A 26,623-nucleotide genomic window follows, 5' to 3' on the forward strand; every position below is an offset into this window, starting at 1 on the left:
ACTCCTCTCGGTGAATTAAAACACGCGCCCTGCAAGCGCCGTGACCGCTCAGGACGTCAACTCGCCCCCTCCCCCCATTCCTCCCGCCCTCCCTACCCCCTCCCCGCCCTCCCTACCCCCCCGCCACTCTCATCATCCTCATCAGCCATCATCAATCCACTGAGGGACGACCCAAACCTTCGCCACCTCCTCACTATTCTGCGATGTAATAATCCATCCGGCACCCACACTGGAGTTCGATTTCATCGCTCCGTCTCCATCTGTCGACGGCCTCTCTGCAGGATTGTTGTTGTTGTTTTTTTATATTTACATAGAAACAGTCAATCCACTGCTGGATGAAGGTGTCCTTCGCAAGCCGCCCCAGTGCTTGCTACCTGCTACAACAACAACCGCCGTTCACCACCAAGTGGCGGTGACGTCACCACGGTGCTTGTGCCAAGCTAGGTGCACTTTCAGGCCACGTGTAGCGTGCGAAGGCTCGCTGGCAGGATGTTACAGGTGCCATGGGTTGACTGAATGAGATGACAGCTTGCCATGGTATATCGCTCAGAAAGACGGAACAGCAGAGAACTCCAATCCCACCCCAGTCAACACGAACCGCCATCCCCAAGCAGAGAGCGCCTCTCCCATGCTCTCCGCCGCCACTGCACGAGTACACTTGTCCCAGGCACTTCTCACGGGTGGCCCCCACCTCTCTACAAGTCCTCCTCTCCCCTCCTGCTCTCCCCTTTCCCCTCTCCATCTCTCCATCTCCCATGAACTCCATCAATCCGTCCTCTGCCCTCCTCCTCACCTTTCCTCCCTCCCTTTCTCCCCATCTCCTTCTCTTCCATGAACTCCATCCCTCCCTCCTCGACTTCTCTCACCGCCTCCCTTATTCCTTCTTACATCACTGTTCCGCCCTCCTCCTCCCCCCGCCTCTGTCCCTCCATCCCTTCCCTCTCCGTAGCGTCTCTTGAGTAAGCGAGAAGACATCGTCATCGCCACCGCTGCCCTCAATCGGCTCCTCTCAAGTACCGCCGGATCCTGTTTTGCGCACAGCGTGGGGAGGGGGGAGTGTGCGAGCGAGAGGAGTGTCAGAGTGAGAGAAGTTTTAGAGTGTGGACAAGTTTGAAAGACTTTGGCTGAGAGCGCGCGCGCGCGCGCGAGAGGGAGAGAGAATGTGAGCGCGACAGAGGGAGCGCGTTTGAGTTTGGCAGACGGTGTTGAAGAGTGTGCAAGTGTGAGGGTGTGTGGGAGATTGTGTGACGGAGTGTGATAGTTTATGCGTATAAGAGAGAGGGAGAGTGTGTGGGGGTGTGTGAGTGTATAAGTGCTATGCAGTGTACGAACCCGGCGACCCGAGTTCGATTCCCGCTCACGGCCAACACCAGGGACGATTATCTGAAACGGTCCTGGGCCTCCCCTAGGTCGACTCAGCCTCAAATGAGTACCTGGTGCGGTGTGTAAACATCGCCACTGGGGAGACAAAGGCCGCCGGGCGTGGTGCTGGCCACCCACCCCCCTCGTGTGCCGTGCCGGCCTTCATAGGTGGTGCTCGCGAACAGCACTTTCTCTTTTAGTATGTTAAGGCGGCACGGGGCATTTTTGTCTTTAGGTATATGTGTAGCGAGTGGAAGAGTAGTGGTTAGGTATATGTGTAGGGAGTGGAAGGGTAGTGGTTAGCGCACTGCACTGCGAACCTGCCTGTCTGAGTTCAGAAGAACCCGCTCTGCCAACGCGGGTGACGAATATCTGAAACGGCCTCTCCTGGGTCGACTCAGCCTCAAATGAGTACCTGGTGCGGTGTGTGTGTAAACATCAGCTTTGGGGAGACAAAGGCGGCCGGGCTGTCCACAAACGTGAGCTGCGACCGACCTGAATCGGTCCTCGCTAACATCACGTACCCAGCGGTTTGGTGAAGACTTTACCAGAGATGGATGCAGTCTTTGTTTATATCTGAGGAGACTGTGAGAGAGAGAGAGAGGTTGCTAGTGGTGAAGCGTTACTCCGAGTTTTTTGGTTCCCTACAAAGACAAAGATCCCCTGTATATCCTCGGCAGACTTTTGGGGGCAAGTGCTTTTCGCGAGCCTCTATGGAGGCCGGCGCGGCACGCGAGGGGGTGGGTGGCCAGCACCACGCCCGGCCGCCTTTCTCTCCCCAGCGGCGATGTTTACACACCGCACCAGGTACTTATTTGAGGCCGAGTCGACCTAGGGGAGGCCCAGGACCGGTGCAGGTAACACTATGTAACAAAATTAGTTTTTTGTTCCTGGGTAGTAAGTGTTATTTCATAATTGCTTTTGCGTCAAAAGTATAGAAAATGGCTATTGTTTCCCCACAAACTTTGATTTTGTGACCAGGACAGTGATATTTTTAAATGTATCTATTTTCAATGAGAACACGTGGTGTGCATTTGTGTCTTTCGTTCACAAAAAGTCCTGGTCACAAGAGCAAAGCTTGTGGGGAATAACACCCATTTTCTATACTTTTTAGGCATGAGTAATAAAAAAACTGTACCCAGGAACAAAAATTGTGTTACATAGTGTGATCGTAAATGGTTTTGACCGTGAGCTGGAATCTAACTCTATAGTTAGCCGGCTTCGTAGTGGAGGAGCGCACTACCGCTCTCCACACACAAAGACAAAGAACCCCCCAATAGCCTTTACAGACTGTAGGGGCAAATGCCATTTGCAAGCACCTATGAAGGCCGGCACGGCACGCGAGGGGGTTGGTGGCCAGCGCCACGCCCGGCCGCCTTTGTCTCCCCAGCGGCGATGTTTACATATCGCACCAAGGAACTCATTTGAGGCTGAGTCTCCGCACGCACGCACATCCATCCATCCACGAATAAATATAAAGACTCTCAGGAGACTCGAGGGGTCGAAGGATTTATCATTTGTCACAAATTGGCATTTGACAATTTTATGACGGGTGAAATATGCCTCCCGAGCCAGGGAAGCGCGCGTGTTTATGTGTGTGTACGTGCGTGTACGCGTGTGTGTCTGTGTGTATGTGCGTGTACGCGTGTGTGGGGAGCGATAGTGTAGCGGTTAGCGCGCTGCGCTATGAACCTGGCGACCCGGGTTCGATTCCCGCTCACGGCCAACACCAGTGACGATTATCTGAACTGGTCCTGGGCCTCCCCTAGGTCGACTCAGCCTCAAATGAGTACCTGGTGCGGTGTGTAAACATTGCCACTAGGGAGACAAAGGCGGTCGGGCGTGGTGCTGGCCACCCACCCCCTCGTGTACCGTTCCGGCCTTCATAGGTGCTCGCTAACAGCACTTGCCCCTACAGTCTGTTAAGGCTATATGGGGGATCTTTGTCTTTGTCTTTGTCTTTGTACGCGTGTGTGGGGTGTGGTGGTGTAGTGGTTAGCGCGCTGCGCTGTGAACCTGGCGACCTGGGTTCGATTCCCGCTCACGGCCAACACCAGTGACGAGTATCTGAACCGGTCCCGGGCCTCCCCTAGGTCGACTCAGCCTAAAATGAGTACCTGGTGCGGTGTGTAAACATCACCACTGGGGAGACAATGGCGGCCGGGCGTGGTGCTGGTCACCTACTTCCTCGCTAACTCGCTAACGGAAACTGCCCCAACAGTCTATTAAGTCTCGATGTCCGTTTGTGTGTTTGTGGTGAGCGGTGGTTTCAGTGGTTACCGCTCTGCGCGACGAACCTGGCGACCCAGGTTCGTCGCGCGAGTTCGATTACAATACCAGTGGCGCATATTTGAACCACCATCTCCACCGCCTTAAGTGTCGATGTCAAACATCGACAACAAAAACGGTCGGGTGGAGTTTTGGCCCAATTCACCCCCCTCCTCCTGTGCAGTGCCCGGCAATACGGGTGCTCGCGAAAGCACTTGACCCACAACAGCCTGTCAAGGGCAATACGGGTGGTCTTTGTCTTTGTGCATGGTGTGTTTATTTACGTGGTGTGTATATTTCTAGGATCTGTGTGTGTGTGTGCGCATGTGATGCGTTGTTCATTGTGCTGTGTTTTTTAATGTGTTTTGTGTGTAATGTGTGTGGTGATGATGATGTGTGTTGATTGTGTGATTGATGTGTGTATTTACGTGCTGTGTGTCTGTGCGATGTTGCGTATTAACGTGATGCATGTGTGTTTATGTGTGCAATTTGTTAAACATGAGTAATGTGACGTTCATTATGCACGTGCGTTTTAATTGACAGTGTGTAATGTATTGTGTATGAGTTTTAATTGACAGTGTTTAATGTATTGTGCATGAGTGTGTGTATGTATGAGTGATGGGTGTCACCCGACCCCCTCGTGTGCCGTGCCGGCATTTATAGGTGCTCGCTAACAGCACTTGCCCCTACATTCTGTTAAAGCTACACGGGGATATTTGTCTTCGTGATGGGTGTCTGAACCGGTCGACTCAGCCCCAAATGAGAAGCTGGTGCGGTGAGTAAACAGGGATATGATGATGTGCGTGATGTGTTTCCATTTCATTGCGTGGCATATGTATGTTACACCTGCGGGTGTTTTGACTGCGTGGGGGTGTGTTGTGTGTTGACCGTGGGTGTGACGGGTACGACGACTATGTATGTGGAGTGAGTCACTTCTGAGACACTAATAGTAGGAGGCAACACGCGTTTATTGTACACTCTTAACACTGTTCGCACACGGGATAACTATAAACGGGTCAGAGCAGCCGGCATGCTGTCTGACCCATGACGCCGGAGACGAAGACGTCGCAAGTTGGGTTCAATTACACCGACAGACAGCCCCTATCCAGCCTCGGGACTTCCCTTTTATGCCCCCCGGCGTGGCCTGGCTCCGCCCTCGGCCACGCCCCCTTTTGGGCCACCTTCCACGTGTCCCCTGCCTGGCTCCGCCCTTGGCTACGCCCCCTTCGAGACCTTTCCCGAAGGATCTGGACCGAGCATCACGTGTCCCTCAAGCCCCCCTCGGGCCCCTCCCACTACCCTGTCCCGGTCACGTGCCCTCTCGGGTTGACCCAGACTACCATGTCCTGACTTGCCCTCTCTCAGGCCGTCACCAGGACTATGCCCCCTAGGGCCCGTTCGCATGCCGTACTCACTCTGGTCCCAGAGAGAGGTTCCAGACGCACAGTAGCACTCTTACGACAGTGCCTGGTGCTAACACCATAGTGACACCCTTCACATCACTACATATGTATAGGAGCGGTGTCACAGCGGTTAGTGCTTAGCTGCGCTACGAAACCCTTTGGCCAGAGTTCGATTCCCGCTCACGTCAACCAACACCAGTGATGATTATTTGAACACGTTATGGGCCTCCCCTAGGTCGAATCAGAATCAAATGAGTATCTGGCGCTGTGCGTAAACATCGCCACGAGGGACACAAAGGCGGCCGGGCGTGGTGATGGTTACCTACCCACTCGTGTGCCATGCCGGACTTCATAGGTACTACTCGCCAACAGCACTTGCCCCAACATCTCCACCACCACCTCGAACCAACACCACCACCATTAACACCACCACCTCCACCAACACCACCAACAACACCACCACCTCCACCGCCATCAACAACACCACCACCTCCACCAACAACACCACCACCTCCACCGCCATCAACAACACCACCACCTCCACCAACAACACCACCATCTCCACCGCCATCAACAACACCACCACCTCCAACAACACCACCAACACCACCACCTCCAACAACACCACCATCTCCACCGCCATCAACAACACCACCATCTCCACCGCCACCAACAACACGACCACCTCCACCGCCATCAACAAAACCACCACCACCTCCATCATCATCAACAACAACACATCCATCATCATCATCAACAACAACAACACATCTATCACTCGACACGCGTGCGCGCAGATTCGCGTGAACCGTGCCCAACGCAACCCCCCACGCTCACCCCCGACACAGGGGACCCGGCAAACGCGCGCCCACAAATCAGACTCGGATACGGCGCTCGCACGAAGACAGCGCGCCTCCAACAAACCGGCGAGGGTCGAAGCGGTGTGAGCGACCTCTCGTTCAGGCCGCAACGAAGGGGGGGTGGCTGGGTGGGGGACGGCGGGACAACACCACGCACGGCCGCCTTTGTCTCCCCAGTGCTTGACGTTTAACACACTACCAATTCGAGGCCGGAAATTCGAGGCGTCGTGAATAGTGGGAGAGTCCCGGTACTGGGTTCAAATGTTCGACACTGTTGTTGTTATTGTTTTCGGTCGTGTGCGGGAGAGTCCAGCACAAAGACACAGATCTCACGCAAAGCCTTTAACAGACCGCTGGACAAGTGCTGTTACCGAGCACCTGTGGTGTGGATGGCCATCACCACGCTCACGGCCACCGTCAGCGGCGATTATCTGAACCGTTCCTGGGCCTTCCCTAGGTCGACTCAGCCTTTAGGCGAGTACCTTTAGTATTTATAGTTGGTGCTCGCTCGCAGCACTGGTGGGATTTTATATCAAAGTTGAACGTGGGCGCGACCTCGTGGACCGCAACGCAGCTGTTCCAGGGCGAGACGCGGCAACCACCGCCACCTCCTCCCGCCACCATCAACACAAACGACACACAAAGACAAAGGCCTCCCCGTGTAGCCTCGACAGACTGTTGGGGCAAGTGCTGTTAGCGAGTACCCCATGAAAGGCGACACGGCACACGAGGGGGTGGGTGGACAGCACCACGTCCTGCCGCCTTTGTCTCCCTGGTGGCGATGTTTACACACCGCACCACGTACTCATTTGAGGCTGAGTCGACCTAGGGGAGGCTTAGGACCGTTTCAAATAATTGTCACCGGCGTTGGCTGTGAGCGGGTCGCCGGGTTCGTAGCACAGCGCGCTAACCACTACACTACTGCTACCCAACACCTCCACCAACACCACCACCAACAACAGCACCACCACCATCAACAACACCTCCTCCACACTGAGTTGTAAAGGACTCTTTTGTTCTCAGGAGGGTCCAGCAGCTGCTGCATTATGGTAATTATGTTTTCAGCCCCTAATTAATGATGAGTCCTGTTTATTATTCGCGTGGGAGGAAAAACCGGAGCACCCTGAGAAAATTCCGCGCCTTGCGCGAGGGGGCAACACTCGATCCCCGTACAGACGCGACACGGATTAGTCCACTTGCTGCACTGCCTTTGTCTGACGAGCCAGCGGGGCATGTAAACCTCCAAGACGCCCACGGGAAGGGAGTTTTACAACATTTGCGCAATTCGCCAACCATCGCACTCTGCAGTGGTGGATTACAGGCATGCACCGCCACTGTGGTTAGTTTGGTAGGCTTAGGGTCTGGTTGGCTTAGTGTGGGTAGGGTAAGGTTAGGGTCTGGTTGGCTTAGTGTGGGTATGGTAGGGTTAGGGTCTGGTTAGCTTAGTGTGGGTAGGGTAAGGTTAGGGTCTGGTTGGCTTAGTGTGGGTATGGTAAGGTTAGGGTCTGGTTGGCTTAGTGTGGGTATGGTAGGGTTAGGGTCTGGTTGGCTTAGTGTGGGTATGGTAGGGTTAGGGTCTGGTTGGCTTAGTGTGGGTATGGTAGGGTTAGGGTCTGGTTGGCTTAGTGTGGGTATGGTAGGGTTAGGGTCTGGTTGGCTTAGTGTGGGTATGGTAGGGTTAGGGTCTGGTTGGCTTAGTGTGGGTATGGTAGGGTTAGGGTCTGGTTGGCTTAGTGTGGGTATGGTAGGGTTAGGGTCTGGTTGGCTTAGTGTGGGTATGGTAGGGTTAGGGTCTGCTTGGCTTAGTGTGGGTAGGGGGGCGTTGCCACCTCTGAAGGTTATGTAGTGCAACTTGAGCTGATCTTCTCGCTCCATCTCCGCCCGTGAACGGACTCGCCCGGCGCGTTCCTCTCATTTGACTGCCACTCCGATATTGTTCTCGACCGACGGCCGTCATCATCCTCCTCTCACCCCCTCGATTTAGAGAGCCTGCGTAAGTTCTCTAAATCCACGTTGCTCCTCTGCCTCCCAGTGTCTGCCTCGTAAGTGTCGTGGTGTTCTCGAAAACCAACTCGACACGAGGATCACCGCCTCGCGCCTTCCACTGGACTCGCGTCACGTGTTGGTTGTTTCGTTTTAAACCGACATCTGAAAACCTCCCCAAACTCTTAGCCAGCCACACACAACACACACACAATTCACACAGCGCGAAGTTTCATGCAAGAACTGGCACCAGCGAGGGATCAACTCCCCCCCCCCCCCCCCAACTACCACTCACACTCGCGTTCTCCAAAGACACGGACAAAGTCAGGCAGTGTTACTGGATAAGATGAGGCGAGATTATGCCCCCTTCTTTGTGAGCACTGTGGGAGTAATGAAATTGCCACGGGGGCTGGAGAGCGATAGTGGAGGCGAATTCTGAAAGAAACTTAGCAAGACGTGGGGGTGGGGGGGGTAAGGATTTCTGTGCTCAATCTCAACCCGTGCCGTCGTCACGGCACTGGCAGCTGCCGCGTGCGACCTGCCAAGTTGCGCCGATGTTGTTGGCACATTGATTAGGAGCGTTCGTGTTTTTATCTGTTCCGCGACACGGATTTGGTTCAGATTTGCGCGCGCGCGCGCGTGTACTTGTGAGTGTGTGTGGGAGAGGGCGAGCGCGGGGAGCGGTGGTGGTGGTGGTGGGGGAGTGCACGTGCTGTGCTCAGGATGACAGTGTCAGTGGCAGCACCCGAGTCGCTGAGGTTCGTCGTAAAGAGGCGAGGTCGGGGCCCACTGTGACCGCAGGGAGCCAGGGACCCACGCTGTTCAGTGACGAACTTTTGCACGCCTTGAAATATTTGACCAATGCTTTAAAGGGAAAGAAAGGGGGGAAAAAACCGAGGGCACTTTTCAAATTCCTACGTGGATTTGCGAAAATTACCGGAGACCTTCTTCCAAGTATTTATTTTAGTCGAGAGTCGGGAATGTTTTTTTTTATGAGCAAAAACAAAACAATCCGGAGGAACTATCACCTGTTCCAGCACCGTCTATCCAGTTGACGTGGAAGAGTAGGCCTAGGTACTATCTGGAGCGCCAGCAGTGGCGTGAGCAAGGAATTGCAGGGCTGCACCTGTACCTATATCATCATCATCAGTCATGATCAATCCACTGCTGGATTGAGGCCTCCCCACGCCGCTACCATCTCTCACGATTCTGGCGATATCACAATCAACCTAACAATGACTTCGCGTCCGAACTGACTCCATCTCCATGCGTCCATTCGGACGCGTGCCACGGCTTGTATTAATAATGTTAAATATATAGGGTGGCCCAAAAGTCAGGACACATAGGGTTATTATATAGGGCGGCCCAAAAGTCAGGACACACGGGCTTATTTAATTTATTTTTTAACAGTGGAATTAAAACATGTTACTTGTTCATGATATACGTTAATATTGTATATCAATTGCCACTATGAATATCTATATGTGCTTCTTCTTTCTGTGGGGGTCTCCTCAAATCTGTCGTTTACTTAACTCGACCAAGGACCCCGAATGAGTGAATGAATTGAGACAACAACATATCATTTATGAATGTTCAAAGAAAGCAATGCATCATGCATTCATGTTAATGGAAGTCAGCTCGAGCATTTGTTAAAATATATATTTTTAAATACGCTAAGTGATTTGTTACAATAAACGTAATAACCCTCCTGACTTTTGGGCCACCCTGTGTTACATATATAATGTATATGCTGTTGTAAGTCAGTGGAATTGATGAATGTGGGTGAGTTGATTTTTTTGGGTCCGAGGTGGACATAGAGAAGGCGTTGGGATTGTGGCCAGATGAATCTAATCAGTTTTTTTTCCTTAGCTCCGTGTTTAAACGCGGGTAGATTAGGATTGCAATTCATCGCGCTTGAGGATTAATTTAATCCGATTGAAACGCTGCAGCGAAATAATATTGAAGGAGAGTTGGGGGGGGGGGGAAGAGGATGAGAGAGGCAAGCGGACGAACAACATAGCGACGGTAAAAGCGGTGTTAGATGCGATCAGAAGGAGGAGGATGAGGTTGGAAATCGGTGGGAACTACGTGATGGGTGGGGACCGCATATTCATGGTTCTTTCAGTAAAGTCACGTAGATAGAAAATAAAAATAATAAAACATAATAAAATTACAATAAAAGCAAAAAACCCACGACGTTTGGATCGCAACACAAGCGGCCTTCATCAGGCGGAGAGAAAAGAGGGTGGGACCACGTGTGCGGGGTGGAGAACGATCAGAAAAGCAACTTGGCGGTTCAAACGAGAACGTGATGCGACGGTGTTGTAGGTGTGATGATGATGATGATGAGGAGGTTGTGGTGGGTGGATGATGATGATGATGATGAGGTTGTGGTGGGTGGGACCACATGATGGGTGAGACCACGTGTGTGGGGAGGAGGGCAGGTGATCGAGTCGGGCATTGGAGTGTCACCCAGAGTTTCAGTTTAATTTATTTGGTATAGCCCTGTGAGCCATTCGGCTTTTCAGAGGTTGGCGATCAAGGAGGAGACTCCAGAGCCTTGAAGGCAGTGATCATGAGACGTTGGTGAGCGGTTGTTGATTGCACTTTGCGTCGGTTATCGCAGAAACTCCGAGCATTCCCCACATGCACGTGCATTCAAAGAGCAATACAATATCTTACGACAAAAAACACCCCCCCCCAAAAAAATATATATATAATATATAACTTCCTATAACATTTACAACGTAGCTCGGGAGGTTATTAATTTCGCCTACACGATTAAATCAGCTCGTGATCCACCAACCTCTGAACTCAAATGTTTGGATTCCAGGAATGCAGCACCACCACCACTAGCAACGCCGCAATCAACATCCCATACACATCAACATCCCATCCACCATCACCACCACCACGACCACCATGAACACCATCACCACCATTACCAGCATCACAACCATCACGAACACCCAACGCCAGTTCGCCACCACCACTATAAAACATTATCGCCACCCGCGCCACTACCACCAACATCATAGCAACTACAAACGTCGTCGTCAACACCACCACAATCACCAACCGTAACACCATGATCGCGAGAGGCATTTGTTGTGTTCCGCTGTGGCCACACTCGCATAGGAACGTCTCGTTTCGACGAACCCCCTCGCTCGGGGGGCTGTAGACAGCTCGACACGCGACCTCGTGGACACAGGGTGAGGTGAGGACGTGCGGGTTGAGAGGGGGGAGGGGGGACGTGGTGGGGGTAAATATTTACCCGGCGCGGCCGCGGGGTACGGGGACCCGTCTCGCGTTACGCTGGCGACGCTGCTGATGGGGAAGTGGGGTGGTGGTGGTGGTGGTGGGGGCGAGGGGGGGTTTCCGCCGCTATCTATCGACGCTCATCACAACAACAACAACAAGTTTTTGTGATACTTGCGGTGGAAGTGGTGCAGAAGCATACATTATTATTATTTTTAACAACAATTGCACGCTTTTGTCGTAAACACGTCATTGAAGGAAAAACAAAACAAAAAAAACGCCCGCCCCCACCCGAGTTTTAGTGGGGACGGTGGAGGGGGTTTATCATCGAAATGAGAATCGTAATATTTATTTATACTGGAGGAATCCGATGAGCTGTAAAGCTCTTTTTCACGCATGTCCAGTAGGAGCACGGGGGCAGAACGTTACAACAACAAACACTACGAAAACACGACAGCAGTGCAAAGTATGGGAAAGGTAAATAAATCACTAGTTACAACAACAACTACACTTTTTTTGTATTTTACCGAGTAAAGCGAATTCACTTCTTTTTCAGAAGCCACAAATGATAGCTCAACGAAAGTGACTTATCGCGTGGAAATAGTTACGCGCTGTGATGTTTCTCGCCACGAGCATACGCTCGGCTGTACGTCTGCTAAACGTGAGCGATGCAAGTCCCCGTTCACGACCATCACCGCGACAAAACTCGCATCGCTCAGTCTCACGATCGCGCGTCTGCAGCACGACAACAGAGAGCCTTCCGGTGCGCGCACGAGCGATTAACGCCCGGGAGTTGGAGCGCGCGGGAGTTAGAACGCGCAAGTGTCAAATCGTTCAGGGCGTTAGAGCTGTGGGGCTAAGGCCTCGGAGCAACTCTGCAAGCGCCGCGACTCCCCCCTGGCCCCCACCCTGAGCACGCACGCAGCGCACGCACGGAGTGTCCTTGCGGGGGATCGCCTGGCACAACGGGTTTTCATCCGAAGGGTCCCTAGGAGGAAAGTCCCACGGTTTCCCGGTGCCAGGAGATTGGCCGACCCTTGCAGGACAGGTCACATTACGGTGACCCTGAGTTGGCTTTAAATTGTATGGGCGCACAAAGGTTCACCGGGCCAGCCGAAATGAGTCATGCACGACATGGAGTGGGGCTGGGGTGGAATATTAAGCGAGCAGAGCAGACCATGAGGTCAGGGGATCGCAGCGCCACGACCTCCCCCAGCCCCAGACCGAATACACACTAACGGGGTGTGTATTCGTCACCGGACATCCTTCCAGAATACACAGGATGAGTAAGACATTAACGAGTACGGGTGGATAGACAATAGGTCGCAGAAGTTACCGTCTCAGCGCTCCATGTAAGGGAAGGAAAACGAGCCAATCGATTGGCCTCGAGGATTTTTTCTCCGGGTCCTCCGGTTTTTTCCCTCCGCACTTTGAATCAACGTTGCGTTTCGAGTATCTGACTGCTTTACATTTCCATACGCGATAATCCACTTCGTTGGGCTATCATTTGTGGCCAGGTCACTTCTGAGAAAAGACCTGCGTAGCTCAGGGTGCCTTACATGCTAAAATAAAAGTGTTTGAATAGTTGTAATCGTCTTTGTCGTAACACGAGCTCTGCTCACCTGCAACGCACGCACCTGGACCAGGTGACCCCCTGCGTGTGTGCACGAGACATTGGATACGAGGCGGTCGAGGAATTCCGGACGATTGTTGCCATCAGTTGCTCGATGTTGTTGACTCGATGTAGGGGTCCTCGTGGTTCGTATGTATACTTTACGGCGCAAACTCTCTGTCACGTATTTCTAAACTAAACTATGTTTTTAGTTGTTACCAGGTAAGGCCCACTGAGCTAGGGAGCTCAATTTTCACAAACGACAGCTCAACGAAGTGGTTTGTCACGTGGACATCTATAGCGGCCAAATACTCTAAATGCGTGATGTTGATTTTAAATGCGGAGGGGACAACCGGAGGACCCCGGAGAAAAATCCACGCGACCACGGGGAGAACGTACGGGATCGAACCCACAACCTCCTGTATACCGGGCGAGGTAGTTAAAATCTCGCCACCATGGCTCCCATTTGCCATCATCCGTGACGTCGTCAGTCACACGCACGGCGAGTAAGAGACCAAAATGAAAAAAAAAACACACAGATGCCCACCCCGTTGATGAGCTGCACATAAGCTAAGCGCGTCAAACGCGAGACGAGTGGCTGTCTCCCGTGCGAGTCGGAGACAGTGACCGAGCCTGCACCAACTGAGACGCCCGGCTTCGAATCCGGGTTTCAGCCGACCAACATGCGATGAGAGTTAATTCGCGGTTCCTCAAAGCGTAGCGATGCCGTCCATGGCCTCAGCCCGATCGAAGGCGAAGACAACGCTCCCCCGTGAGGCAAGTGCTGTTAGCGAGCACCTATATTGAAGGCCGGCACGGCACGCGAGAGGTTGGGTGGCCCAACACCACGCCCGGCCGCCTTTGACTCCCTCGTGGCAATGCTTTGCACACCGCACCGGGTACTCATTTGAGGCTGAGTCGACCTAGGGGAGGCCCAGGACCGGTTCAAATAATCGCCACCCGGCGTTGGTGGCCGTGAGCGGGAACTGAACTCGAAGTGCAGCGCCACACTGACCGCTACACCACCGTTTCTCAGCCCGATCACCACCAGTAACAAAGATAAAGATCCCCCGTGTAGCCTTAACATACTGTTGGGGCAAGTGCTGTTAGCGAGCACCTATGAAGGCCGACACGGCACACAAGGGAAGGGTGGCCAACACCACGCCCGGCCGCCGTTGTCTCCCCAGTGGCGATGTTTACACGCCCCACCAGATATCCATTTGAGGCTGAGTCGACCTAGGGGAGGCCCTGGACCGGCTCAGATAATCGTCACCGGTGTTGGCCGTGAGCGGGGATTCGAACTCGGATCGCCGCGTTCGTAGCGCAGTGCGCTAACCGCTGCACCACCGCTCTCTGTGTGTGTGTGTGTGCTACCATCAGTAACACACGCGCACACACGCAGACAGCGGCCCCATGGACCTTGACAGCGGAGGCCCCATGCACTGCAGCCTCGTGACGCAGTTGCTCCGCCTGCGCGCTCTCCATGCCGGCCACACGACTCGAGGCGAGCCCCGTGCCACGGCCGAGCGGAGACGATGCTCGGAGTGACGCGTGGGAATCCATCCACAGTTGACACACAAAAAAAAACCCCGAGCCCCCAAACCCCGTCCCCCCCCCCCCCCGGGACAATGCCCCCCAGTGTTGCCGCGCAGCCTTCCAGAATTAATGTGCGTGGCAGTGCCCGTCTAATCTTTTTTTTTATTAATAACACGTAAAAAAAAAGATCATACAATGTTTGTTTGTTGTTGTTATCTCTCAGTTCGTGTTGCCAGTTCTAGTTGCTGCCAAAACAAAGTAGGTGGGGGGGGGGAGCTTTGGTTGGTCAGGGATGTTGCAGGATCTGCAGGCGTCTCTCTAACCCCAAGGGCCGGAAATCTCCGTCTTAGCAGCGTCTGTCTGTCGGAACTAGCGAATGAAAGGGGTTCATTTTGGCGGCAGCAGCAGAAGCAGTAGCAGCAGTAGCGGCAGCAGTTGCAGCAGAAGCAGTAGCAGAAGCAGTGGCAGCAAAGCAAGAGCAGTAGCAGAAAGAGTAGCAGGAGTAACGGCAGCAGTTGTAGCAGAAGTAGTAGCAGAAACAGTAGCAGCAGTGATAGCAGAAGCAGTAGCAGCAGTGATAGCAGAAACAGTAGCAGCAGTAACTGCAGCAGTAGTAGCAGAAGCAGTGGCAGCAAGCAATAGCAGAATCAGAAACAGCATTTGCAGCAATATCAGTAGCAGCAGGAGCAAGCAGCTGCATGCAGTAGCTGCAAGCAACGGCAATAGCAGAAACAGAAGCGGCAGTGACAGCAGTAGTAGCAGATGCAGTTGCAGCAGTAGCAGCATTTGCAGCAACATCATGGGCAGCAGCAGTAGCTGCGACACTTACCTGTGGGGCTGGCTCAGCATGGATCTCCCAAGCCGACCCCAGGAGTCTTCGTGAAACACCTCCCATCTGCGCGTCCGTTCATGCGTCCCTGGACACTTCTGGTGCTCTCACGAAAACTAACCTTAACCTAACCTTACCCTAACCTTACCCTAGCCCTACCCTAACCCTACCCTCACCCTAACTTTACCCTAACCTTACCCTAACCTTACCCTAACCTTACCCTAACCCTACCCTAACCCTACCCTAGCCCTAGCCCTACCCTAACCCAACCCTCACCCTACCCTAGCCCTACCCTAACCCTACCCTCACCCTAACCTTACCCTAACCCTACCCTACCCTAACCCTACCCTAGCCCTACCCTAACCCTACCCTCACCCTAGCTCTAACTCGAACCCTAACCCTACCCTAACCCTACCCTAACCCTAGCTCTAATTCGAACCCTAACATTACCCTAACCCTACCCTACCCTAACCCTACCCAAGCCCTAGCTCTAACTCGAACCCTAACCCTACCTTAACCCTACCATAACCCTAGCTCTAATTCGAACCCTAACCTTACCCTAACCCTACCCTACCCTAACCCTACCCAAGCCCTACCCCTAACCCTACCCTCACCCTACCCTAACCCTAGCTCTAACTCGAACCCTAATCCTACCCTAACCTTGCCCTACCCTAATCCTACCCTAGCTCTACCCTAATTCTACCCTAGCCCTACCCTAACCCTACAAGCACGGCCAGTGTCTGTGCGCTGTCGTGAGGAGGTGGAGCAGCTGGGACTGAAGCGCCAAGCGAATCTATCACCGCGCTTTCTGTTTGTTAATCTATTTATGACTCTCATTAAACCATTCAACCGTTTTTAGGTGACCAGGTAAGGCCCCCTGAGCTATATAGATTTTTTTCAGAGTGATAGCTCAACGAAGCAGCTTGTCGCATGGACATCTATAGCGGCAGCCACAAGACTCTGAACGCGCGGTGTTCATTCTAAATGTGGAGGGGGGGACTGGAGAGAGGCCCCGAGAAAATTCCATGTGACCAGGGTCAGGATCGAATCCACGACCTCCTGTGTATCAGGCGAGGTAGTTAACATTTCGCCACCGTGGCGCTCTCCTCCCTCCTCCTCCCTCTCTTCGTCCCTCCTCCTCCCTCTCCTTGTCCCTCCTCCTCCCTCTCCTCGTCCCTCTCCTCCTCCCTCTCCTCGTCGCTCGGCTCCACGTCTGAGCGCGTCTCCATGGAAACCCGCGGAGACGCAGCACGCGCCGCGCTCACACGCAGGGACGGCCCCCACCCTTCAACCCCCCCCCCTCAACCTCATCTTAACCACCTCCTCATCCCCCTCCACCCCCCCTCAACCCCCCTACAACCACCCCCTCAACCACCCCCTCAACCTCATCTTTACCACCCCCTCATCCCCCTCAACCCCCCCCTCCACCCCCCCTCCACCCCCAACCAACCCCTCTCATCCCCCCACCGTAACCCCCCCTCAACCCCTACCTCGACCCCCCCCCCCACCACCCCCCCCACCACCCCCCCACCACCTCCATCCCCCCACCGCCGCCCTCCCCCCACCCCACCCCGCGCCTGCCGCCCTGACAGCGCGCGCACGGGGAGGAGAGAGAGGAGTGAGCGGGGAGAGGAGAGAGCGGGGAGAGGGCGAGGAGAGAGCGGGGAGAGGGCGAGGAGTGAGCGGGAGAGTGGGAGATTGAAGAGCGCGGGGAGAAAGAGATGGAGGGAGAGGGAATGGAGGGTGTGCGGGGGGTTGGTAGATAGAATGAAGGGGGAGAATGTAGATAGAGGGGAGGGGGTAGAGAGAGTAGGTGGTGGGAGAGTGGGTAGGAGAGGGTATGGATATTGGAGAAAGGTCGGCTGAAGAGTAAGGAGCTATGTGTGTGCCGTATGTTGAACTTATTTCGCACCGTACGCAGCCAGCCGTGCTAATCGGAGGTGCGGGAGCGAGACGCGTAAACAGTCGCGATGGTCCGTAAGACGGTACAGCCACATGGGTTGCAAGATCCAGCCAAATCAGCCGCTTCATCATCAACGACATCACTTCTCACCCTAAGCATCTCACCAGTTGACAACAGTCGACGGGTCCGCCTGCTTCGTTGTACGTTCCTCCATCCCGATCATCATCATCAAGCCGTGAGATCAATGCGCTGCACGGATGAAGGCCTACCCGCCCCCCCCCCCCAAAGTGGTGGGGGATTGCATCGCCGCTCAATTGCGTGCCCCCCACTACTACGACAAAGACAAAGATCTCCCGTATATCTTTAACAGGCTGTTGGGGCAAGTGCTGTTAGCGAGCACCTACGAAGGCCGGAACAGTACACGAGGGGGTGGGTGGTCAGCACCACGCCCGACCGCCTTTGTCTCCCCAGTGGCGATGTTTACACACACCGCACCAGGTACTCATTTGAGGCTGAGTCAACCTAGGGGAGGCCCAGGACCGTTTCAGATAATCATCAATGGTGTTGACCGCGAGCGCCAGGTTCATAGCCCAGCGCGCTAACCGCTACGCCACCGCTCCCTTTGCCCCCTTGGTTATCCCCTCGCCATGTTTACGCTGCCCTAGGATCCCCTCTGGCCACAGCATACCAGTCGGGGGCTTTACTCCTGGCAGTGACGAAAGGGGACAGGGCAGTGGTTGCTTTGTTCCGATGCCAGCGAGGGGTACAACCCGCGGCCCCCTTCGCCCTGCGCTTCTGGCACGAGAGCGACGCTTTCATTTTTCGTGAGATTCTCTTTTCGCTAATGTCATGGCGTTCACACGCGGGCTGCTGCACGCCCACGCCTGCGTATTACACAGAGAGAGAGATACAGAGAGGGACACACATAGAGAAACAGAGACTTGACTTTTAAGCAACGTTTATTGCCGCCAGCAGCAAAAGCACTGGAGGCGATTTCGATATGAAATGCACAGTCACCAGCAACACAAATGAAAATAATTGTTACAAATCCACGCGCTGTGGCGCTAAAAAGCACCGCGCACAACATGAAAGACAAAGAGAGAAAGGCAGAGAGGGACACACAGAGAGAAACAGAAAGAGACACACACACATAGAAACAGAGATATACACAGAGCGAGGGACAGAGAGAGAAAGAGAGAGAGAGAAACAGACAGGGACACACAGAGATAAACAGAGAGAGAGAGACAGACTTTAAACCACTTTTATTGCCGCCAACAGCAACAGCACTAGAGGCGATTCCGATATGAAATACACAAAGTCACCAGCAAACAAATAAATGCTATAAATCCACGCGCTGTGGCGCTCAATACCGCCGCGCACAACACGAAAGAAAAGTCACGTGGTGGTGGTGGTCATCGCGCACGCCACGGTGACGAGCGAGCGCTTCAGAAGGTGAACACGTGGGGGGTGCCGTCCACGCTGGTACAGAGAGGGGCTTGTCCGGCTCCCCAGCGTTCGAAGAAGACGCGCTGCACATCACCGGCATGTGTGTGGTACATGGCGTGCTCCAGCCGGAGCCGCGCATTAAGCAGGCCTCTGAACACTGGAAGCAGCACAGAGCAGCCGTCAGTGTCACCTTGCAGCATCTTGCTCCTCGTTCTGTACACCGCCAACTTCGCCTGAGCACAGGCGAAGTTGGCGAGGTCATGGCGCTTGTTAGCCAGGTAAGGCACCACCCCATATACGAAGCTGCTGTTGTAGAAGGGCACCCCCAGTTTCCTGAAGATGTCCCACCAAAAGGCGGAACATTGGTTTGAGCCGCTGGCAGTGTAAGTACTGGTGGGGCAGATCCTCCCTGGCACCGCAGGAGATGCACAAGTCTGTTACCCCTGGCGAGATTCGGCTGAGCCACACGGCCGATGGCAACATGCAGTGTGCCAACCTCCACTGGAGGTCACCGCAGCTTCTGGCTACGGGAGACTTGTACATATGTTTCCACTGCGGGGCGGCTGCAATGAGGGGAGAAAAATTCTCTCCATTTTGTGTCCGGTCGTTCGGCCAGGTCCCGGGAATGCAGCGCCTTGACACAGCACGTGTAGAGCGCTTTGTTCGGGGCACTCTTGAGGGGCACGTTCCTGCAGCCTCGGAGCTTCAGTAGCTTGCCGGAGTCGCTGTGGCCAGGGGGCTGCGCGCAGGAGAAGCACAACTCCGGGAAAGAGGAGGGGAGGGCCGCCACCATCCCCCGGCGCCTCCAGATTCAGGCGCAGCTCCTTCATGTCGTGGAGCGACGTCCCGCAGCAGCTTCTCCCCAGCGAGCATGGAGCGGAGTCCCGCGGTGTTGGCGATCTCAGCTGCGGTCTTCCACTTGGGCTGGTGGGCCTGGACGAGGTGGAAGACTGTCCGCAGCCCTACTGGTGTGAGGCGTTGAGCCAGGGTCCTCTCTCCTCTGATCCCCTGGAAAAGGCCGTTGCAGAACAAGGGCTCGTTCAGGAACTGCGCGAGGTCGTAGGGCGCGCGAGAGAGAGAGACAGAAAGAGACGCAGAGAGACGGAGAGACAGAGAGGCAGAGAGAGAGAGACACACACACACACACAGACACAGAGAGAGAGAGACAGAGAGACACAGAGAGAAACAGAGAGAGACAGAGAGAGAGAGACGGAGAGACAGAGAGATACAGAGAGAGAGATCCAGCATCCATCTCGTCCGAGTACCCACCCGGATCTGCAGGGGTCACGGCCTACCCCAGAGCCCAGAGGCGGCGGCTGCTTCGGGAAGGGAGGCCCTCTCATCCAGCAGTGGATTAGGCATGGCTGATGATGAAGATGACGTCCGAGATTTTGATTTTAGTTTTAAAGTTGGGGTCTACCCCTCTCTCCGACCTCCCCACCCTCTCCGCCCGCCCCCAAATAAATTAAAACGCTCACGAGCAATCACAGCCCGCGCCTGATGATTGTTAAACGCGCCCTACGCGTTGTAGACACACAAAAATGCCTCAATGATTTTTGTTGTGCCACGTGACGTCGAGATCTCGTGTTTGCGTGTTTACGTGTTTGCGTGTTTGTGTTTGCGCGCAGGCTACAATACCGGCGACCCGAGTTCGATTCCCGCTCACGGCCAAACACCAGCGGCGAATATCTAAACCGGTACCTGGACCTCCCCAAGGTCGACTCAGCCTCAAATGTGCGCCTGGTGCGACTTGTAAGAATCTCCACTGGGGAGACGAAGGTGGCCGGGCGTGGTGCTATCCACCCCACTCCCTCTCGTGCGCCGTGCCGGCCTTGATAGGTGTTCGGTAACAGCACTTGCCACAACAGTCTTTGAAGGCTATACGGGGGGTCTTTGTCTTCGTCCCGCATGATGCAGACAACGCTGATAGGGAGCATGCTATCTTGCGCGTGTATTGTGTGCACTTAATTTATTCTCATTCTACGTGACTTTACCGAAAGAACCAAAACAGTTGTGTGCACTTGTTCATTGCGTCAGTATTCATGGGTGTGTACGTCAGCATGGGTGTTTGTCACGGTTACAATGGCTGCATTTGTGTGTCAGCGTACACGTGTGTGTTAGCATGCACATGTGTGTTAGCATGCACATGTGTGTTAGCGTATACACGTGTGTTAGCATGCACGCGTGTTAGCATGCACGCGTGTTAGCATGCACGTGTGTGTTAGCATGCACGCGTGTGTAGCATGCACTGTGTGTTAGCGTGCCTTAGCATGCACGTGTGTGTTAGCGTGCACGCGTGCGTCAGCGTGCACGTGTGCGTCAGCGTGCGTGCACGTGCGCGCTGTTTAACCTGCGATTCTGTGCGTGGTTTCACAGCAGCAGCAGCAGCAACTCGGCGGCGCGTGGGGCAAGAAGACAGCAAGACGAGAGCAGGGGAAGGCGCGGAGATCGACGTCCGCGGAGCGGAGGAATCGTCGGTGTCATTGGAGGCGTGCTCCGTCCGTAGAGTGCGTGGGTGCACGTGGATCATCGCGCGCACGTGCAATGCGAATGCGTGTGTTTGTGTGCGTGTGTGTGCGTGTGTGTGTGCGTGTGTGTGTGCTCGTGGGGAGCGGCAGTGTAAAGCGGTTGGCGCGCCCCGCTGACCCGAGATCGATTCCCGCTCACGGCCACCAACACCAAGTGACGATTATCTGAACCGGCTCTGGACCTCCCCTGGGTCGACTCAGCCTCAAGTGAGTAGCTGGTGCGGTGTGTAAAAACATCGCCACTGGGGAGACAAAGGCGGTCGGGCGTGGTGTTGGCCACCCACCTCTCGTGTTCCGTGCCGGCCTTCATAGGTGTTCGCTAACAACACTTGCCCCAACAGCATGTTAAAGACTATACGGGGGATCTTTGTATTGTGTATGCTTATGTTTGCAATGACACACACACGCGTACCCTGTGTGGCGGGATTCACGCGTGCCTGCGCGTGTAATATATCTGTTTTAGAGCTACTATCCCAGCCCTGGACACGGCTAACATCAGTGTCCAATTTATGATCCGGTTCTTGTCCCTCCGCTAAGTCGACTCAACTGAAAATGAGTACCTGCAGCGGTGTGTTAAACAAACAAACAAAAACCCCATCAGAAACGGGGAGACAAAGGCGGCCGGGGGTGGGGGGGTTGTGGTGGTGCTGGCGGCCGCACCACTGCCGTTTGTTCCACCTCGACAGCTTCTCGTCAACGTCACGAGCACCACAACGCGCTTCGTCACGGAAGCGCGCGGGAGAGACCCCCCGGGTTGTCCACCACACCGATGTTGAACTTCTTTCGCACAGCACGCGGCCACGACCGTGCCAATCGGAGGCGCGGGGGAAGGGGGCAAAACACAAAAACCCTTGCGGCGTGAGACGCCTCGGACACTGAGCAGCGGTCACCTCGACTCGTTTGACCACCGAGACGAGGGTCGACGCCACGGCCGTACCGCTCGGCAGTTTGTGATGAAGTCAAACACTGAGCCCCCCCCCCCCCAAAAAAAAAAAACCGTGCCCCCCCCACCCGCCCCCCGGGAAGAGCTGCAGAGACGCGGAAACCCAGCAAAGAGCCCCGGGGCGTGCAACGCAAGCGCTGGAGAACAGGGGCACGGAGGCCTCCCGGATCGCTCGGCGGAGATTCGATTGCGTCGTTCGTCGTCACCGTTCCATCAATCGCCGCTCTACCATCAATTGTCGCCATTTCATTTGTCGCCACTCGCCTATCGCGTGCCACTGTTCTGTAAGTTGTCACTATCCTATCAGTTGTGAAGTTTTGTCATTATTGTCACGATCTGGTTCAGGCACGCTGTGCGCGACTCTCTCTCTCTCTCTCACTTCCTATGCGTCTCTCTCTCTCTCTTTATGGCTGAGTCTCGTTATTGTTTATTTGTGTCTCCGTGCCTTTAGATGTGTGTACAATAGTGTGTGTGTGGGATGTGAGTGCAGTTTAGTGTAGAGCGGTTAGCGGACTGCGCTACGAACCCGGCGTGTCGAGTTCGATTCCCGCGCACGGCCACCATCAGTGACGCATGTCGACCCCTAGGTCGACTCGACCTTAAATCAGTAGCTGGTGCGGCCCGTAAACATCGCCGCTTGGGAGACAAAGGCGGCAATCTTGGCCTTCAATAGGTGCTCTATAACGGCACTTGCCCCAAACGGTCAGTTCAGGTGAGAACAGATGTGTGTGTGTGTGTTAGTTTGTTGTAGTTCACACCGCACCTCCGATTAGCACGGCTGGCTACGTAGGGTGCGGAAGAAGTTCAACACGCTGTACATAGTTTATACGGAAGAAGTTCCTTCTTCTTTGTGTATGACAGCGTATGTAACATATCTGTGTGCGTGTGTGACTTCGTAACGTAGGGAGCGGCAGAGCAGCAGCTACGAACCCGGAGACCCGAGTTCGATTCCCGCACGGCCAACATCGGTGACGATTATCTGAACCGGTCCTGGGCATCCCTCTAGGTCGACGCAGCCTCAACTAAGTACCTGGTGCGGTGTGCAAACATCGCCACTGGGGAGACAAAGGCGGCCGAGCGTGGTGCTGTCCACCCACCCCATCGTGTGCGGTGCCGACTTGTAAAGGTGCTCGCGTAGCAGCACTTGCCCCTAAAGTCTATTAAGGCTACAACGGGGATCTTTGTCTTTGTCCTGCGTAATATTCCCATGAACCATGAGAGTATCCGCCCGTGGTAATTCTTGTCGTGCGCTAACGTATAGCCCTTGTGGCGTCGCCCTATCGAGCGTCGGAGGTGAAATCATCAGGAATGGCAAACATTGGCATCACACAGGGATCCCTACAGAAGCGTCTTTGTAAACAACGAGGCCCTTTATAACTCGAATTTGATTTATTACGAGTTTTATTTTTGGAAACGTGTCATCTCGTCGTCTCAATGTAGCCGTTCATTATTCTTGTCCATTCTTTCGTAAAGGAACCGCGTGGAGCGAGCGACACGAATAGCACTCGGGAGACGTCGGGCTTACGGGAGGAGATGCGATCTCACTGGCCGGCAGAATGCGAAAGATGTTTTTTCTTTTTTTATGCGGACGTGCTTGGAGACAAGGGAGGCCTTTGCTGTGAACGCAGAAAGGACGCAAACCATCTCGAACGTCGCCGCGTGGGCGGATCGTGGCATCTCTCCGGAGTTCCCATGCCCCCCACTCCCCGCCTGAGCGGAGCCCTGCTGAGCGAGACGCAGTGCCCAGGAAGCAGGAGGCACCGCTCGCCCCAACGGCCGATGAACATGGTCGAGGGCGCCGTGGGTATGAGAGACAGCGGGTGGTAGTTGGAGCGAGGTTGTGTTAGTTGGAGCGAGGGGGTGTTAGTTGGGGCGCGCGGGTGTTAGGGTTGGAGCGCGGGAGGTTGGAGCGAGCGGCGCTTTGACGCGAGTCCCCATGAGTTTGCGTTGCGAGTTTCCGCGCGCAGCAGCTGAGCCTCGCCGAGCGGCGAGGTCACGGAGTGGGAGGAGGAGGAGGTTCCGTTAGTGCACCCGGCACCGCCGGCTTGTTGTGCGTCTGTTCGAATCGTTCCATTTACAAGTCGCAGTCCTAACTCACTCGGCTCGTTTATCGCCTGCATGTTTCTTTCTATATCAACCTAGGGTTGCACTCATGGGTGGACTTTGTCCAGGAGTTTTCATGCCTCCGGAGGTTTATTTAGTGGAAAGTTGGAGCGGTTAGGGGGGAGGGTGTGGGTTACTATGGGACGGGTCCGGGAGTGTTTACCCCCTCCATGCCGTTCATTAGAGACAAGGCAATCGCCACGAAATACGAACCGAGACTCCGATAACGCGAGGTTACCTTCAACCACACACTCTCTGCTGCGTGTCAAGCTGAGAGTGTTTTCTCTTGAAATAAATGTAAAACATAGAGTATTTTATAAATATCTGGTTCGCCCTCGCCGTAAGTAAAATAAATAAAACTAAGCATGTTCATCTCTGCTGAATCTTAGGTGGACGAATGTTCGTATTATTGTTATCGCGTGGTATCGTGAGAGGTGGCAGCAGCTAAGAGGCCTCCATCCAGCAGTGAATTGACCAAGGCCACTGACGACCACGTGGATGATGATGATTAAAATATTTATTTGGTCCACCAGCCTATGCGCTGTCAAGAAGAATAGTTCTTTATTTCTGCATGAGGCCCATCATTCGAAACGTCATAGTCTTCATTTCATCACAATGACAGTAGCTGTAATTAAAACAAATATGTTATCATAATTAACTCGCCCGTTATTCTCCATACGACTCAACTAGTTCGTCAATAACTCTGGCCTGAAAAGGAATACTGTAATATAAGTGACGTTTCAAGAAATTACCCTTCTTGAAAGCAGGTACCGTAAAAATCGACTTTATGTATGTGCTGATGAGACCCTGAAGGTTACAACCGGGCCGGACTGTGCCTCCTTAAACCGACGCTAATGGCCAAGAGTGTGGGCTGAGTCACCAACCCAACAATATCGGTGTCACCTACTTGCATTGTCGACGCAATATTGCACGAACGTTCACACGTTTGTCGAGCAATAAAGTGAGTGGGCACGCGCGGCAGGACACACGGCCGCTCGACTCGAGGCGGTGTGGCCGATGATCGAGACGAATGACGCAGTGGCAGGAGGGGGGGGGCGGAAATGGAGCGATGGAGTCCAGTTCGTCAATGCGCAGGAGCTGGGTGGAGTGTCGCGTCGCGAGTCCACGGATTTCGGAGAGGGCTTCTTCACACGGCAGTCGATAGAGCAATGGCCGATGATTAGTAGTCGTGAATCCAACGTCAGACCCCCCCCCCCCCCGTTGTCAATCCACACTGCTGGAACGAGGCCTCTGCACACACCGCGTCGACCATGACGGTTGTTTGGCCATACTTCACCACGCCGCTCAGTGCGGGTTAGTGACCAGCACCATTTCGGATATCATTCGCCGTGGCCATTAATGTTGAGCCCTAGCCGGGAATCTGGCGTGGGCTTTAGGTGAAAACGGTGTTCAGAGAGCACTGCGCTAACCACCGCACCACCGCTCCATCACCTGTAGTAATGTGCGACACATCGCACCGGGTACTTATTTAAGGCTGAGTCGACCTAGGGGAGTTCCAGGCCCGGGTCAAATACTCGCCACTGTTACTGGGCGTATGCGGTGATCGAGTTCACGCGCAGGGTTATAACCACGACACGGTCACTACCCGCCCTTCCTTGCCGATAACAAAGACAAAGATCCCCCGCATAGCCGGAACAGACTGCTGGGGCAAGTGCTGTTAGCGAGTAGCATCCTATGAGGGCCGGCACGGCACATGAGGGGGTGAGTGGTCACCACCACGTCCGGCCCCCTCTGTCTCCCCAGTGGCGATGTTTACGCACCAGTTACTCATTTAAGGCCGTGTCGACCTAGTGGGAGGCCCAGAGCCGGTTCAGAAAACCGTCACTGATGTTGGCCGTGAGCGAGAATCGAACTCGGGGTCGCCTAGATTCGGAGAGCGGTGCGCGCTAACCGCCACACTACCGCTCCCCACACATTGCCGAGAACGCTCGCTCGCTCGCACACAAACACACAGCTAACGCCCCCCCCCCCTTCATGCCAATAAACGCCGGCTGGGCAACAGACGGGCACATCACAAGCCCGCCCCAGGGACCAATGGCCAATACGGCGATGATCAGGCAGGTGAAATGGCACGTGGTTATTTATGCCCCCTGCGGGTTGCTTATCTGAGCCAATAAACCCTCCCATTGGCCAGGGCGCGGCACGGCCGTTGGCTGAGTAAACAGATGGAGATGGTGGGGAGGGGTACAGGTACAGGTGTGTCAGGGGTACGGCTACAGGTGGACGGGGAGGGGTGTGGGTGGGGAGTTCAGGTGTGGGAGTTCAGGTGTGAGAGTGCAAGTCGGGGGAGGTGGGGGTGGCTCAGGTGTGGGGGGGGGAGTATAGGTTTGGAAGCACAGGTGTGCGTGGTTAGGTATGGCCCTGGTGGGGGGGCGGGGGGCGATGTACAGGTGTGTGGGAGTACAGGTGTGGGGGTATAGGAGTGGTGTGACCCTGGGCAGCGAGGCAGGGAGGTTAGCGGAGTGGGGAGGAGAGTAAACATGAAGCCGTGAGCGCCTGGCGGCTAAGGTCGGCAAACAGATGAACAATGACATCATCGCATCAGCGAGTGATGGTGGTGGCAGAGTT

General features: G+C 54.5%; 2 long non-coding RNA genes across 2 annotated transcripts; one reads left to right on the top strand and one right to left on the bottom strand.

The window, feature by feature from the left end:
- Positions 1-558: 558 nt before the first annotated feature.
- On the top strand, positions 559-26,271 carry LOC142930635 (uncharacterized). Its single transcript, XR_012946586.1, has 3 exons — positions 559-1,042; positions 20,089-21,195; positions 22,015-26,271. It is a non-coding gene; the product is annotated as an uncharacterized LOC142930635 (long non-coding RNA).
- On the bottom strand, positions 18,262-20,092 carry LOC142930640 (uncharacterized). The gene is made up of 2 exons (XR_012946596.1): positions 19,730-20,092; positions 18,262-19,468 (listed from the first exon to the last, which is right to left on the bottom strand). It is a non-coding gene; the product is annotated as an uncharacterized LOC142930640 (long non-coding RNA).
- Positions 26,272-26,623: the final 352 nt, after the last annotated feature.

Source organism: Petromyzon marinus, chromosome 3 (assembly GCF_048934315.1).
Source record: "Petromyzon marinus isolate PM22_M1 ecotype Great Lakes invasive population chromosome 3, UKy_Petmar_22M1.pri1.0, whole genome shotgun sequence".
Taxonomy (NCBI): Eukaryota; Metazoa; Chordata; class Hyperoartia; order Petromyzontiformes; family Petromyzontidae; genus Petromyzon; species Petromyzon marinus.